General features: G+C 45.8%; 1 pseudogene; it reads left to right on the top strand.

Moving 5' to 3' along the window:
• The first annotated feature begins 8,877 nt into the window (after nucleotides 1-8,877).
• Nucleotides 8,878-11,932, top strand: LOC118521536 (ubiquitin-conjugating enzyme E2 E3 pseudogene; annotated as a pseudogene).
• Nucleotides 11,933-15,115: the final 3,183 nt, after the last annotated feature.

Genomic DNA, 15,115 nt, shown 5'->3' with positions numbered 1-15,115 from the left:
CAAGTGACAGCTCGGTACACGTCGTCTGTTTCCCTGGATACAGCAGCGACAAGGTGACCTCCAGGCTGCCCAAGCAGAGCCCTCCTGCTAGGGAATGCCTTTGGGAAAGGCCATGCAGTGAGGAAATCCAGATTGAACAAACCAGTAGGGTTTCCCAACATAATCTGTTTCAGCTCTAGTGGCCTCCATTGAATAATCTGTGAAACGGGAATAAACACAATGCATTGGAAGGATAGCTCAAGGATTGACTGTATTTTTCTGAGCACTTTATACGTGGACTTTAAAAGTGAGAACAGAGGATACATTGTATTTCCGTGACTTCATACATCCGATGTCAGATTTTAATGTGCATCAAAATCACCTGGGATGCTGGCTCACTATGCACCTTCCTGGGCCATGCACCACGGAAATTCTGATTCGGTAGATTTGGTGCGGGGCCCAGATAGGCATCTGTAGCAAGCACCTGTGGGTGCTTCTGATACAGGTGACTTCCGGGCTTTATGTGGTCTCAGTAAAGAATGGGACACCAAGGGAGTGGAGGCTGGAGAGATCATAACTTCCAATTCCATCCATTTGCAGATGGCTGGGTCCACTGTCTTCTGTAGGGCCAATATATAAACACTGCAAAACCAGCCTTAACTTCTGAGATGATTGTATATATTCAATTATTCCCAGAACTAGCCCTGCAATATGTATAAATTGCCTCTAGATGGTGACAGAGAGTCAGGAGCATAAGGTCTGGCCCTTCAGCTGTGAATTGCAAAATAGCACTCATCTCTTAAGTTATTTGGAAATACAAATCTTAGCTGATTTGGGGGCGCCTGGGTGGCTTAGTTGGTTGGACGTCTGCCTTTGGCTCAGGTCAGGATTCCAGGTGCCTGGGATCAAGCCTCGTGTAGGGCTCCCTGCTCAGCCGAGAGTCTGCTTCTCCCTGTGCCCCTCTCCCCCTGTTCGTGCTCCCTCTCCCTCTCTCTCAAATAAATAAATAAATAAAATCTTAAAAAAAAAAAAATTAGCTGATTTTAAAACTACGAATCTAAGACACTATAATGAATATCTAAAGTTCATAGTCATCTGTCTCAATCTTTTCAGGCTGCTATAAGAGAATACTATAGCAGTGGTGACTTAAACAACAAACATTGGAGCACCTGGGTGGCTCAGTTGGTTAAGCATCTGCCTTCCATTCAGGTCATGATCTTGGGGTCCTGGGATTGAGCCCTGTGTCATTGGGCTCCCTGCTCAGTGGGGAGTCATCTTCTCTCTCTCTCTCTCTCCCTCCCTCTACCTTTCCCCTCTCCCTCCCTAAAAAAAGAAAGAAAGAGAGAGAGAGAGAGAGAGAGAAAGAAAGAGAAAAAAGAATGGCAGGTCCAAACTTTTTCCATTTTCTTTAGCGATAACCAGAAAGACAAAGAGTGAAATTCAAACAAGTGACATGTAGCCAGTTTTGTTTTTTATTTGTCAGTGACAATATAGGAAGTAGAACCTCTTAGCTGAATAGCTAGCTTTAGAAATAAATTGTCATCAAGCACCATTTAGGAATTGTCAACCGCTCTCCTCCCCTCTAGCATTACATTTCAGTCTTTCATGGCACTTCTTAGGACATGGACCTTGATTTCTTACCTTTACAACCTGCCTGTGTCCTAACTTATCTGTGCAATGAGATTCCTCCGCTCCATTTGCCTCTGTTGATCCCGCCCTGGCTACGCATGCTGCTCCCCTGTTCTATTTTTAGTGCTTTCCCAAGACCTACTATTAAAAGTAGTTTGTTTGCCCGAGGCCCAGGAGGCTGTATCAGAACTAGACTACTTATTTCCACAACCGGACTCAAGGCCAAATTCTGAGCTCTCTGCACAGGGGAAGAGTGGAATAGAGACTTTGCAAAAGCTCTGGGAAAAAAATCAGGCCATCGAAGAAAAGGAAATAACTTTTGTCTATGGGACCTATTCTCTCCTCCTTCTCCACCACCAGGATCTCAGCACACGCAGGCTCAGACATCTGCCCCAGGGATTCCCAAGCTCGCCTCTCTAAGGCCAGCAAGTCCTCACTCAGCGCGGATAGCCAAGCCTGGGAAGTATTACTACTAACTAAAATCTCCTGGATAATTGTCCAAACCACGCTCTTGGGCATCCCTATGAATATTCCAGTTAAGTGGGTCCGGGATGAAGCCCAGGATTTGTCATTTAACCAACACCTGGTTGTTTCTGATGTCACTAAATGTATTACAAACAGCTCATTGTGGCCCACTGTACTTACACCTTCGCTTAAATGCCAACGCTACTTCTGGGTCAACAGGATTTACAGCTTCTGGGGTGCCTTTGAGTTACTCCTTACTTGGGGAAAAATCCAATAATAGAAATCATAAAGGGCAGGCGTGGGACTGAATCCTTGCTGTAGGGATGAGCAGTAAGTATTTGTTGCTTGTTTGATTAGATTTTGGGGTGGGAGAGGCTAATTTGCCTTGTAAACATTTCCATCTCCCTCCTTCTGGTTTAATCCGTGATTTAGACCTGCCCAAACATGTCATAGTACTTTTTCAGGGCCAGAATTACTGGCCTAAGAGGTGGGATCTGAACTCAAGTGTGACCTGGGAGAATCGTTCACTGGTGTTTATCTACACCATTTGGGAGAACAGACCCATCTTTCAGCTGAGGTTGTCAAAATGTGTGATTACAGCCTGGATTTGTCAGCAGCCATCCTCCTGATCTGCAATAAATGAAACTCCTAGAGGAGGAAAGAGGGAAATAAACAGGCTCTCATCGGAGGCCACGATTCTTGTACCCTCTCCTTTAATCCTTGAAATCACTACCATTTAAGCTAACTCTCTTTCCCCCTTTGACTTGGTCTGTATTGGGTTTCCATCAATTTCAACAGCAGTAGTCTTAGTGCTTTTTTGCTCTGTGACCTCGGACACCAAGTCTTTTTTTTTTTTTAAAGATTTTATTTATTTATTTGACAGAGAGAGAGACAGGAGAGAGGGAACACAAGCAGGGGGAGTGGGAGAGGGAGAAGCAGACACCAAGTCTTAATGTGCTCATCGTGGTTCACACTGAGAAGATAGTCCCTCCTTCACCTATTTTTATTTCCAATCGAGTTGTAGGGAGCAACGTATATAAAATGTCTGAGGCAGAACCCAGAACCACCAGTGCTCAATAAATGGTAGCTCTTTTCCCTTTCCTGAACTTCTTTTGAACCTTATTCCTGTGGCCATTCCACTTTCTGAGGCTGTGAACTCTTGCTCAGAGATGGTGTCACCCGAATGTTCCTTTATCCAAACCCCAGACGGGACCCCTAATATTTCTCATCCAATTCCAGGTTGTAGCGCTCTTGGATATGATGCCTAGGTGTGCATTAGAAAATGATGTTCCCTTGTACAGCCACAGTGGAAAACAGTATGTAGTTTCCCTAAAAATTAAAAAAAAAAAAAAAAATAGAGCTACCAGATGACCCAGCAATTCCACTGCTGGGCTACAGAAAACAAAAGCACTAAATCAAAGACACATACACCCCCATGTTCATTGCAGCATTAGTTACAATGGCCATAATATAGGAACAACCTAAGCACCCATCAGTAGATGAATGGATAAAGATGTGGTGTATACACAGTGGAATACCACTCAGCCATAAAAAAAAGAATGCGATCTTGCCATTTGCAACAAGGATGGACCTAAAGATATTATGCAAAGTGAAATAAATTGGATAGAAAGCCAGCTACTGCAAGATTTCACTTATGTGTGCAATCTAAAACACAAAACAAAACAAAACCCAGACTCACAGAAAGAGATTGGTGGTTGCCACAGAGTGGGGGGACAGGGGAGCAAAATGGGCAAGGAGGATTAAGAGGTACAAACTTCTAGTTATAAAACAGTCATGGGGATGTAATGTACAGCATGGGGTCTATAGTCAAAAATATTTTATTAACTTTGTAAGATGACAGATGGTAACTAGACTTGTTGTGTGGATCATTTCTCAATGTATATAAATGTTGAATCATTATGTTGTAACACCTGAAACTAATGTAATATTGTATGCCAATTATGCCTCAATAAATAAATTAAAAAGAATACAATGCTCCCTTCTGCACAGGCAAGCACATAAAGTGGCCAAAAGTTGGAAGCTATGCAAATTAGAACAACAGAAGACCCTCTGAGCTAATGGCGCCTTTTGGGGACAGGATTTGGAAGCCTAGGACCTAGTGGATTTCATTTCAATTCAGCCCCCAGGCAGGACACAACCATTCATGGTGCCCAGCTTGGGGTGCAATCTCCTCTTAGGCCTTTTTTTATCTTGAATTGGGAGATTGACTAGAAGCAAAGACTCATCCCACCTACCACTATGTACTGCTACTATTTCTAAATCACCAATTTTTAAAAAAAAAAAATTTATTTGTTGAGGCAGGGAGCGTGAGCACATGAGCAGTGGGGAAGGGGTGGGGAGAGGGAGAATCGGGAGCCCCACATGAGGAATGATCCCAGGGCCCTGGGATCATAACCTGAGCCAAAGGCAGACGTTTAATGGCTTAACTGACTGAGCCACCCAGGCGCCCCTCTAAATCACCAATTTTATCATTTCCCACATTTACCCAGCATCCTTCCCATGTGTCAGGGAGCCCTTCAAAGACTGGGCTCTGCAGTTGAAAGCAAAGGCATCGTGCCCTTAGTCAACTGGCCCTCACTTGAGCCCCAAGTCCCCTGAAACAGTCCCCAAGGTGGCCAGATTCTAAAGGATAATTTCATAATGGTGGAATGAGAATCAAGTTATTTAAAAATAGAAATAGAAAGATGTAGACCCCGCTCCCTTCACTCAGAGAGAACCATTAAAAAATGTTCTAGAGAGGCGAAGCCCCTGTCAGTGTTTATCTTTTTAAAATAGTTGTAACATTTGAAACTAATAATCACTGCTGCTTCCTTCACAAAAAGCACTCACCTCCTCAGCTTCCGGGTCATTACTATATCCTGGATTTTTTTTTTCTTAATTTTTACTAATCAATTATTTCCCTTCCCTTTTGGTGTCCCTTCAATATTGGTGCTCCCCAGATTGACATCCCTGTCTCTTATCTTTTCTAATTAGGTCCTCTCTTCCCCTTGGGTATTCAGATCCCACCAGAATAGCTGATGACTCCCCGAGCTGTTATTCCAACCTGAATCTCCATGCCAAGCTCTAGACACACATTTCCAACCACGTATGGGACGTTTTTAATTGGACGTGCGAGAGTCACCTTAAACTCAACAAGGCACCAAGCAAATGCCATCAGTTATTCTCCAGCGGCTGCCATCTGCCCCAAATCCCAAGCTGGGAAGTTTGGGAGCCCCCCTGGGATGTGGGAGAGAACGGGGGGGCTCAGCTGGTCACCAAACCTGCTTTAGAAATGCCACAGGCTCAGTCCCCCACACCCTCATGGCAATTGCCTTAGTTCAAGCCCTCAGCATCCCGGACAGACTTCCCAGATCACCCTGGCTGGGGGGGAAGGGGGGGCTTTTTAGCTTTGGGTGACAAGTGCTATAGAGGCTGCTCCCCGCCCCAGGCACGGCTGCCCCCCCAGCTGCCTAGACCAGAGTATGCCGGGCCAACTCTGTCCTCTCCGTTTCTAGTACCGAGAACAGGGCTGACACATACACGTTTGGAAAGACGTTGAACGGGAACGGAGCCCCCGTTGCCCAGAAGGAAACTGATCCAGACCACCGAGACAGGCACTTTATTTGACCTCTTCAGCCAGCCCTGCGTGGGGAACCTTGCTTCTAGGGCCTCCTGTGAGGATCGGGCTCCACAGCCAAGCACGTCCCGCACCTGCCTGTGAAGGAGCTCCAGTTGTTCTCGCTCCCTCCCTCACCCCCCACCATGGCCCATTTTTATTTCTTCCCTCACCCTGTAACACACAGTGGTCTTTTCCTCCTTCCCTTCCTGCGTTTTGTTGCTCTACTAAGTCTAAGTGCCCCGATGCTCACCCCGGGTTGAAGCCATACAATTCCCCACCTCGGCTGATGTTCTCAGCCTGGGTGCTCAGCAGTCAGGCCCTCCCCCATCCCCCCTCCCTGTGCCCCATCCCGAGATTCTGAGTCAGTGGGTCTTAAAAGGTTATCGGGAATATTGTCAGAGGCCCCTGGCTCCAGATGAATGGGATGTGTGGCCAGTCGAGGCCCCACCATTGTCTGGAGCCTGCCTGCCCAGAGGGCAATCCCCAGACCAGCAGCATCCACATCCTCTGGGAGCTCATTAGACATGCAGAGTCTCAGGCCCCGCCCCAGCCCTGAATCAAAACCGGCATTAGATCAAGATCCCCAGGTGACTGTATGCCCGTTAAGTTTCCCAAGGGCTGCAGTAGAGTCAAACAGGCAGGACAGAGCCACTAACTGGATGAACTTAGTCTCCTCCCCACTGTAAGCCTCAGTTTCCCATCTACAAGACGCGGTAGTAATAGTGCTGTCTCATAGGGACGGAGCGGGGGTGGGGGATCATCCTGCTCATCAGGTAAAGTGCTAGATTAAACACTTGATAAGCAGTGGCCTCGTTACCACTCTCTCTCTTTCTCGTCATCCCTCTACCCTCTGTGGTAGGGGAGGGCAGAGCAAGAATAATCTTTATTCCCAGGAAGCTGGCTGTGTTACCCCGGGAAGCACAGCCAATAAGAAGCTTGCAGATGCCACAGTCACATCCAAATTAAACATTTCCAATTTTAAGCAGGCAAAGAGGTCACAGCTCCCTTGACTTAGCTGCATCGTCCAAGACACCGCCATGATCTGGCCTTCTAGACACCCTGCCTTCCCCAGTTACACAATCACCATCCCGCTGGGAGTGCCGTATGGAGCCTGCACCCCATTACACAGGCAATTTGTTTCCAGAAGCTGCACAGTGACTTGGCCCCACCGCGCTTGAGGCTGGCGTTTCCACTAGACTGCAAGGCACAATTTCAAGAGGCAGATCATTTAAAACCAATTATTGGAACTCAACCGGCTTTTGCAACGAATTAATTTAAGGAATCCAAGGTGCCAGAGGGATTATAGGAGAAGGGATGAGAGGGGGTATTTCTTATTTTTAAAGCAGTCTGGGATCTATTTAGAGAGGTTCCAAACATCAGGGGTTGTGTTCAGACGGCAACCTAATACTTTATATTGCTCTCTTTCCGTAGAGTTCTCGCATCCCCCGTGATTGGATGGAGTCTCCCTGAAAAGCTAACATTAAACTGGGACATAATAACAGCCTCGGGACATCAGAGCCTGCTTGCTCCTGCCCTGCAATACTGGACGTTTTTATGTGCATTACGTTAAGAGCTTCCATCTCTCTGGACAAAGGGGGGAAGCGCTTCCATGGTGGGTGGCCCCAATTAAACCCTGTGCCCGATGAATTTCCGCCCAGGCTCACTGGAAGGCATCCAGGGCTGATTAGAAAGCAAGTACCTCAAATGGCCCAGTGCTACCATAATGAAAAGCCCTGGAAAACTGCTAAATGACACGGAGGAAAATCATTACAATTGAAACTCCCCCCACCCCATACTCCCCCATGCCTAAAAAAAAAAAAAAAAATTCAGAATTGCTTAAATATTGCTTTGTTCAATGAGTTCACTGTACAGTAAATGAAAGATCTCTCACAGACACACAGCTTTGAACACACTGCTTTAATTATAAAACACTTATTTGGTTTAAAAGCACATAAAGAGAATACAGACAAAAATGAAACAAAAACAAAAACAGCCCCCCCACCCAAAAAAAAAGCAGATAAATTGCCACATATGCTACGGAACTGGCAAAGTAGGTCTACTGCAGAGGGACTGAAGAAATTACTTAATTTAAAAATAGTAATAAGTACCAGTACAAGATCTTTTTGAAAGTCTTGGAAAATAAAGAGAAATGGAATGAAAGAACCAGATAATTTGTTATCTACCCTTCAAAGATGACCACAGATAACATAGTATCTTCCTGCTGTAAGCACCATTTTACACAGTTGAGATCCGGCTGGACACACTTTTGTGCACTACTCTGTTTGACTGGCATTATACACAGAATATGTTGCAGGTATGAAGATTTCCTGCACCGCCAGTGTGAATGGCTGGGACATAATCCATCAGAGGAATATAACATAACACACTTAGCAGAAATTTAGAATTCCGTTTGTTGTGAGACTGCTGAGCTATAACAAATCATAGCATGGGGCATCTGGGTGGCTCAGTTGGTTAGGTTTCCGACTCTTGATTTCCTCTCAGGTTGTGATCTCAGTGTCGTGAGATCGAGCACCGGGTGGGGCTCTACGCTCAGCGCAAAGTCCGCTTGGGATTCTCTCTCCCTCTCCCTCTGCCCCTCCCCACACTTGTACACACTCACTCTCTCTCTCTCTCAAATAAATAAAATCTTAAAAAAAAAAAACCCTCCAAAACAAACAAAAAACAAATCATGGCAGCAACAGGAACATCTGTGTCATTGCCCCTACGATGGGGAAGGGAGGTGGGGAGCCCAAGTGTTACTTGTCTCAGACCATGCAACAGATAAGTGCCCAATGAATACAGGTTGCACAGATACCTTTTATTTAGGGCTACCATCACTCACACACCCAGGGATTGCACCCACAAACGTTAGATTCACAAGGCTGTATCTTTTCCTAAGAGCCACAATTTAGAATTCAGTTTTGCATATGAAGGATAGCATAGGCTTAATCAATGCTGTAGAACTAGGAAAACAGAGGCACAGGGCATACGTGTATCTCGGAAAGTTCCACTGTAGCAGAGAGAGACTCCAGTTTGGTTGAGAAATGAATAGTCACGACAACAGCGAGGGTGAAAGTTACTCCCACCCGTTGACTGCCCAGCACCATGCACGCTGAAAAAAAATAAGCATCAAAGTACTGTGCAAAACAGTTTCCTAAACTGGGAAATGAAAGTAAGACTGTCCAATGCACAACAAAGTTGGGAAATTACCAGCTGACAAAATTTGGGTAAGTGGCAGTGGTGGAAACACACGTGAGGCCCATCTCACCATCCTTTCCTGGGGAGCATGATGCGTTGCGCTGGGGGGGTACAACCCACCCCCAATCAGTAGTGGAGGTTTCTAGGGAGTCTTTGTGTGGGAAGAGAAACCCTTGTATTCCTGGAGTCCACCAGCAGATGTCTGTGTGGCCATCCCTGAAGGCTTGACCAGACCAGACCTCAGCTCAGAATGAGAGTGTTTGGAATTCATCCCTAACTTTCAGAGTTACACCAAAAAGGACCTTCCTAACTCACATGGGCTATCCCTGCGTGTCAGAACGCTCACCCAGGAAAGTCATAGGCTGGACCCAGCATGGCATGTGTATCCTTAAATGAGGGGGGAAAGGAGTTGAGGGAGGAAAAATCAGGGCATGCCAGAGGGAGGAGGACAGTTAGAAGGCTAAAAACTTAAAGAACAAAAACCAAAGACAGTAACTATCAAATGGATGTAATTTGAAGACCAGGAAACCATTTAACAGATGCAAAGGGAGGGAACAGTGTGTGGAAAAGTAGCATCAGACATGAAACATTGGTATGTATTAAATTTGTATAGCTATTTAACTCCTTCGACCCTTAAAACGGCCCCATGAGATCAGTAATATAAATACCAATTGATAAGCCCTAAGCTAGGACATAGATTATAGTCTTTCTGAACCTTTTAAGCTCCATCTTTATGGAAGCCGGATGACAACCGAATTCACCCTGTCCCTTAAAATGGGAACGTAATGGGTGTGGCCCCTAGGTCCCTTGTACTATTGGACATCTAGCAGCCTTGCCAGATTTTGAGGGGCTCCCCAGACATGTGCTTTCTCACGTGTCCCCTGGCTCCCACCAAATTCTCAATGTCACCAACTCTCACCTCTTCCACTCTCCTCTCTGTCCTGCATCGACCAAAGAGCACCATGTCTGATTTGTCCCAAACCACTCAAGAGAGCCATCTGTGTCCACAGCAGCTGTTACCGAAGTGTGGGGACTCAGATACTTGTTATTTTTCGTTGTAGTGAAATACTGTCTTAGTCCAGAGAAACAGAGCCAATAGGAACTTTGCGGACATATAGAAACATAGCTTTTAGCAGGGGTTCGTTCACCTGATTATGGAGGCTGAGAAGTCCACAGTGTGCCATCTGCAAGCTGGAGGCCAGTGCTGTGGTTGCAGTCCAAGCCCGAAGACCCGAGAACCAGGGGAGCCCCGTGGTGTAGTTCTGGTCTGAATCCAAAAGGCCCGAGAACCTGAAGCACTGATGTCCAAGTGCAGGAGAAGGTGGATGTCCCAGCTCAAGCAGGGAGAGTGAATTCATCCTTCCTCCCACTTTTGGTTCTTCTACTCAGGCCCTCAAAGGACTGCATGATGCCCACAGGCATTGGTGAGGGTGATCTTGTTTATTCAGACTGCCCATTCAAATGCTGATCTGTTCCAGAAACACCTTCATAGACACACACCCGGAAAGACTATTTGAGGAGCTATCTGGGCGTCCCTTAGCCCAGTCAAGCTGACCCATAAAATGAACCATCACTAGTACACATAACATCAAGTTTACCATTTTAAGCATCTGAAAGTGTGCAATTTGATGGCATTAAGTGCATCCCCAATACTGTATTACCATCACCGCCAGCAAATGGGTTTACAGCGGAGACTAAACTGATTTAAGGGGATATCAGATATCCCTTTCTTACAAGTCACCATGTTGCTGGAGGTCTCCATAAACCCAAAGACTCTCCTTTCTTCTCCTTTTTTCCTTGCTTTTTATGCAGAACTATCTAGCCTCCACCTCTGTCCAGATCCAAACCTGTCTTAGCCTAGCAAATAACTCACCGATGCTCTGCAGAAATAATAGGTTGTCCATCCCTTGCTTCCCTCATCAGTAGTGAAGAGCGCCTAACAGAAGTGCTGGTGTTTCAGACCCCTTTCTGACTACCCAGTCTCCCCAAGTGAAAAGAAGCTGAAAAGAGCATGATTTCCTCAGATTATGGAGAGTGCCTGGACCCTCAGAAAGCAGAAATATTAATCTTTGGTTTAGGTGTGAGACAAAAAAGTGTTGTTGTTGTTGCTAAACTTAGAAATAAAACCCTCAGTTATTTTACCAGCAAAAAAATGAGTTTATTTGGGCCTCCCCCCAGCTGCCTCCATTTCCTTAAGGAAGGGTTTTTTCTCTCTCCCTCCCCCACACTGTAGCCGCGTGCGAGCGGGCCGGGCGGGCGGCCGAGTTTTCCAAGACATAACTTCACCAAGACGCCCACTGATTGGCAAAGGTCCGATGATGAGAGCCCCAGCACCAGCAGTGGTAGTTCAGATGCGGACCAGCGAGACCCAGCCGCTCCAGAGCCTGAAGAACAGGAAGAAAGAAAACCTGTGGGGCTCGATCCCAGGACCCTGGGACCATGACCATCCAGCAGAAGAAAAACACCAAACTCTCCAGCAAAACCACTGCTAAGTTATCCACTAGTGCTAAGAGAATTCAGAAGGAGCTAGCTGAAATAACTCTTGATCCTCCTCCTAACTGCAGTGCTGGGCCTAAAGGAGATAACATTTATGAATGGAGAACGACTATACTTGGTCCACCAGGTTCTGTATATGAAGGTGGTGTGTTTTTTCTGGATATCACTTTCTCATCTGATTATCCATTTAAGCCACCAAAGGTTACTTTCCGCACCAGAATCTATCACTGCAACATCAACAGTCAGGGAGTCATCTGTCTGGACATCCTTAAAGACAACTGGAGTCCTGCTTTGACTATTTCAAAGGTTTTGCTGTCGATCTGTTCTCTTTTGACAGATTGCAACCCTGCAGATCCCCTGGTTGGAAGCATAGCCACTCAGTATTTGACCAACAGAGCAGAACATGACAGGATAGCCAGACAGTGGACCAAAAGATACGCCACATAATTCACAGAATTTGCATGCGACGTGAAGGAGCAGAAGGCCCCTTCCCACTGTGCTGCAAATCTTTATAGACTTTACAATACGGACTTGTGTGTATATGTTACACTGATTGTACTCTCTGGTTTTATCCTTTGGAGACTAGGAGACTCCCCAAAAAGGTAAATGCTCTCAAGAGTAGAACTTTGTCGCTGTAGATTAGTTATGTTTAAAATGCCTACTTGCAAGTCTTGCTTCTTTGGGATATCAAAATGTATTTTGTGATGTACTAAGGATACTGGTCCTGAAGTGTACCAAATATTATAGTGCATTTTAGCCTAATTCATTATCTGTATGAAGTTATAAAAGTGGCCATAGATGACTAGGAATTATGTCATTTGTATTAAACCCAGATCTATTTCTGAGTATGTGGTTCGCTGTTGTGAAAAATGTTTTACCTTTTACCTTTGTCAGTTTGTAATGAGAGGATTTCCTTTTACCCTTTGTGGCTCAGAGAGCACCTGATGTATCATCTCAAACACAATAAACATGCTCCTGAAGGCAAAAAAAAAAAAAAAAAAAAAAAGAGTTTATTTGGGAATCGCAGAGAAGGGCAAGAGGCAAAAGCTAAGCTACTAGGCAAATCCAGAGGCAAACCCACGGCACAGAACAGAGGACGGCTCGCTTATAGAGGAACGGGGGTGTTGGGAAGGCTGTTGTAAACAAACAGGCCATTGGAGTAAACTGGGAGTTTGAAGTATGGTGGCTTTTCATTGGCTGAACTGTAACACTCTCTCATTGGCTGGGCTGTTGCTGGGGGAGAAGGAAAGTCTTTCTTCGACCCGCTGGGATGGTAAAGCAGTATCCACCTGCAAGGTCCATCTCTTCTCTTCCTGGTGGGTCTGCAACTGAGTGCTAAGTGGGAGAGCTCCCCCTGCAGGCCTCCCAGCTCCATTCTAAAGGTAGTTTCCTTTTATTAATTTTCACATTGTCAATTTCTAAAATATAAAAGCTGGAACACATACTCCCAACCACAGAGCTAGAAACGAAGCCAGATCTCATCATGAGTTCAGACTGACCTAATGGGTCCATTTGTAAAGGTCAATCCGATAGACCATAATTGGCATGAGCCTGAGCTCATGGGAAGCAAACTCCCCCCAAATTCTCCATAATGGGTCAATGACCTTTCTCTGTGCTCTTCTAACAGTCAGTATTTTGTTCTGTCACAGGACATAGGAAATTAAACCAAAAACTAAAATAATGTGGGATAGCCTCCTTGCTGGATTTTAAGCCTCTGAGGGTTAGGGGCTATGTTAATTCTATCTTAACTGGTGGTTCTCCACTGGGGACATTCCCTATACCCAAGGGACATTTGGCAATGTATGGAGACATTTTGGTTGTCATAACTGGGATAGGGGTTGCTACTAGCATTTAGTGTGTAGAAGGCAAGGATGTTGCTCAACATCTTACACTGCACAGAACAGAACCCCCACAACACAGTTATCCTGCCCAAAATGTCAATGGTGCTGAGATTGAGAAACCATATCTTACAGGATATTCATTTAGGAAATATTTATTAAGCACTGTCTATGTAACATACCATGTGCTAAGGGTTGGAATCACCATGTTCCTACTTCTTTTTTTTTTTTTTTTTAAAGATTTTATTTATTTGACAGAGAGAGAGAGACAGCAAGAGAGGGAACACAAGCAGGGGGAGTGGGAGAGGGAGAAGTAGGCTCCCCGCCGAGCAGGGAGCCCGATGTGGGGCTCGATCCCAGGACCCTGGGACCATGACCTGAGCTGAAGGCAGACGCTTAATGACTGAGCCACCCAGGCGCACCACCATGTTCCTACTTCTTTACAGTAACTATTTTTGTATTAATAATAGTAAGCACCCAATAAGCATTAAAGGGTGTAGGGTCCTATACTAACTCTTCACACATATAATATTATCTTCTATAATCTTCACAATAGCTCTGTAATGTCACCATCTCAAATGACAGAATGGAAGCTCAGAGAGGCTGAGTAGGATTCCTAAGGCAACACAGCATCTGACTTATGTTTCCTGATTCATAACAATTGCACACAATTGCCTACCAGATAAAAAGCAATTGGGAATCATAGTATATACATCACAGGGCTGTTAGGTTATTTCACTCTTTGTATTTTATGACTCCACAAATAGAGTAGGTTTTCAGGCTGGAAACTTGAGGATGACCTTTGCCATGGTGGGTGGTTTTTAGAGATGCTGGATTATCATTTGAGGTGGGAGAGAAGAAGTCTAAAAAGGGGTCATGAAGAGAGGGGATCTTGAATGCCCAATTATTCTCCAGGGATGATGACCTTTGTTGAAGACCCTCTGCAGAAGAATGAGTGTGTGTGTGTGTGTGTGTGTGTGTGTGTGTGTGTGCATGCATGTGCAGGTGTGTGTGTGGGTGTGTTGGGAGAGGGGAACTTAACAGAGGGCAAAAAACAGAGCGAATCCGGGAAGATGATGTGGATAATGAGGGCCTGGACCAAGGGACAAAAGAAACATCTCTATTTCTTAGAACCTCAATCTGCCCCTTTTAGTAGGAGCTCCTGTTTCCTCACCCGGGTGAAGAATAAATACTCTGTGCCCTCCCATGTTATGAGGACACTCTGCAAAGAAGAAACTGTGAGAGAACCTTGGGGGTAAATGTTTGTGAGAAGAAATGGGAGGAGCCAGGACGTCTGGCAAACCCATCAGTCCGTGACGTGACTCTGACCCCAAGTGAAGGCAAGAGGGAACGGTGGCTGGGTGGGAGCATCTGAGATTTCTGTGCAACGTTAAGAAGGTTCTAGAAGCCCACAGAAGGGCCCTCAAGCCGGAGCGAGCCAGCAGAGGAGTGCTGCGTTTCCTAGCGGTGTGTGTGTGGCCGGGGGTCTGCCTTAGCATAGCGGCAGCTCTCACTCACTCACAGGCTAGGAGCAGTCCACCCGAAGCATGGCCAGGTCACAAACGCAGCCACGGAATTCGGCCCATTACCCTGCCTGAAGTTGAGTGTTTGTGAGGCATTCACATGACCATCACACTAGGTACTTTCAAATGTTTACTAAAACCAGCACAAATCCTCTGCCTTCAATTCAGCTAGCCGTGCATGTACTCAGACATGTGCCCTTGGGCAAACCGTGCCCGCCCTCTGCATTGCACTCGAGCATCGGTGTGTGCTGCCAGTGAGCTCATCCGCTTGCACGACCTGCTATAAATGCCCTTCTCTACGTACACTTGATCTTCCGCCCCTCCACCCTGCCTACCCCCCAGAACGTCCTAGTCTTTTGTTTTGTTTC

This window comes from Halichoerus grypus, chromosome 15 (assembly GCF_964656455.1).
Source record: "Halichoerus grypus chromosome 15, mHalGry1.hap1.1, whole genome shotgun sequence".
Classification (NCBI taxonomy): domain Eukaryota; kingdom Metazoa; phylum Chordata; class Mammalia; order Carnivora; family Phocidae; genus Halichoerus; species Halichoerus grypus.
This window is presented reverse-complemented; position numbering and strand designations above follow the sequence as displayed.